At 40.0% G+C, this 2,565-nt stretch overlaps 1 non-coding gene across 1 annotated transcript; it reads right to left on the reverse strand.

Moving 5' to 3' along the window:
* Positions 1–2,143: 2,143 nt before the first annotated feature.
* On the reverse strand, positions 2,144–2,249 carry LOC121993302. Its single transcript, XR_006115164.1, has one exon. It is a non-coding gene; the product is annotated as a small nucleolar RNA R71 (small nucleolar RNA).
* Between the last annotated feature and the right edge of the window lie 316 nt (positions 2,250–2,565).

Here is a 2,565-nt window from a genome sequence, read left to right on the forward strand (position 1 = left end):
ACGACCTTGATACACGGCCGTGTCAATTCTGCACGACTGTGCGGTGTAACCAGAGTAGAAGGGAGGCACGGCCGTGGCAATTCGCACGGCCGTGCGGTGTAACAAGAGCAGAAGGAAGGCACGATCATGTCAATTCGCACGGTCGTGTAGTGTAACCAGAGCAGAAGGAAGACACAACCGTGCAGATCTCACACGACCGTGCCACTCAACCCGAAGGGAGGAGGCAGTTGGCCGTGTGGATCTTGCACGACCGTGGCACGGACCGTGCGACGCCCGTGCCCTAACCTATATAAGGGTCAGGAACCCTATTCTTCGGGGCATCTTTGGTTTTGGGCTTCGTCCCTCTCCTTGGGAAAGGGTTCTCCCCTTCGGGGGAAACCCTAGAGCTTCATCCACCGCCATCTCCTGACGTTCCGTCCATCTCCAGAGCAAGGAGGCATCCCCAAGACATCAGAAACCTCGGCAAGCATCTTTTCTTCCCCTTCTACTCACATCAAGGGTTGTAAGTATGCTTTACTTTATATTTTGAGATTGTTCTTCCCTCACAATGGAGTAGATATCCTCTTCTAGGATTAGGAAGTATTTGCAATATGATGGAGATATAGAACTATGTAGATTCACCATATTTCTATTCAATGACTTGTTAATGCCTTGTTCATGCTTGATGAATTGTGTGTGTGACATACTTATATTTCCTCGCATGCTTTGTTGATTGATGTGGAGGATTGTTAATCACGAAAAGGGGATACCCTAAAGCGTATTAACCAAGGTGCCCTAGTGACAGGGGTAACCCTTTCCGTACTTCTAGGATGTTCCCTTAAAAGAAGAAACAATCCCTTAGGAATTGCTGCTCTCGTAGAAAGAGTGCTCTAGATCGTATACCCGAGGGGCCCCAGTGACAAGGGTAACCCGTTCATGGATGTCTAGGACATTCTCTTGAAAGGAGAGACAATTCTTTCATAAGGAAGTAGGAAACCGTACCAAATCTCTACCTTTATCCTTATTGTTATTTATTAGACATGCATTCCTGTGATCTACCGAGGCGCCCTCGTGACAGGGGTTAACCGGTACAGGATTTCACAGGAACCGTCTCTATTTGATACTTAGGGATATTGACCAATTTAACTTTCTGCAAGAGCATGGACATAGAGGGTAGAAACTAAGCAATCTATGTAATATCTCCTAGTATTATAATGAAACCGAAATCCTAGAATCTATCTCCCAAAGCTCATTCCCTCCAAGATCAATTCTCTCTCTCTCCTCTCTCTTTGTCTTAACCTTCTTTCTCTCTCTTTAATCACACTCGTTAGTTCGTAAGCGTTAAAGCAAACTTTCGACCATCTAGATGACTTACTTTGTGACATCTCTAGTGCTTAATCAACAGTCCCTATGGTTCGACAATCTTACATATTACTGACGACGAAACGGTATACTTACATTTCGTAACAAATTTTTGGCACCGTTGCCTGGGATTGTTCGCTTTAACATTAGTAGATTAGCAATTTAGTTAATCTAGACTTGTGAATAGTTTTTGTTTTTCCATTTTCATAATTCAAAAAAAATATTGCAATTTATTTTCCATATACATAATAATAATAATAAAAATCTGCATTTTCTTTCTTGTCTTTAAATTCTACACTTATTTTTTTTCTAGCAATTTAAATTCTGCATTTGGTTTCTTGTTTCTCATATAGCATTTTATTTCTTATCTTTAAGTCTTCAATTTTGTTTTTACTCAATTTTTTTTCTTGAATATTGATGAACATTAACATGTCAAGCAAACCCTTAAGAGATTTCTCAGTACCTATTTCTGCAAGATTTATGTCTCCCATCGTGCAGCCTCATATTGAAGCAGAACATTTCCAACTAGACTCAGAGTTAATTTTCATGATACAAGGTCACAAATTTAGAGGAGAAGTATCAGAAAGTCCTTATCTGCACCTTGAGACATTTCTAGAGCTTTGTGATATGGTGAATTGTGAAGGAGTGTCAGCAGATGTAGTTCGGTTGATGACATTTCCTTTTAGTATCAAGGATAAAGCAAGGACTTGGTTATATCCTCTCCATCCTTAAAGCATCACAAGTTAGGAACAATTAGAGAAGCAATTTCTGAATCATTTTTTGCCTCCAAGCAGAACAATTTACATGAGGAATTACATCAAAAATTTTACTCAGGTATATGAGGAATCATTATTTGAAGCATGGGAAAGATTTAAGAGTCTTCAAAAACAATGCCCTCATCATGGTTTGGAAAAATGGCTAACCTTGCACATATTCTATAGGGGAATTTCTTTCTCAAATAAGTGTTTGCTAGATTCTTCGGCTGGAGGTTCTTTCATTGACAAAAGTGTAGACGAAGCATATACATTGATTGATCAAGTAGCATTGAACCTCCATGAATGGTCAAGCAAAAGTTGGATGGAATCTCCCTCAGAAATTCAAGAACTACAAGCCATATATACAAGAGAGTCTGTCAAACAAAATACAATTCAACCATCCAAGAGTTTTGAAATCCACAAGTCACAGAATGAGGAGTTCAAATATTTGGGGGCAAAGATTGATAGC

This window comes from Zingiber officinale, chromosome 6B (assembly GCF_018446385.1).
Source record: "Zingiber officinale cultivar Zhangliang chromosome 6B, Zo_v1.1, whole genome shotgun sequence".
NCBI classification, from domain to species: domain Eukaryota; kingdom Viridiplantae; phylum Streptophyta; class Magnoliopsida; order Zingiberales; family Zingiberaceae; genus Zingiber; species Zingiber officinale.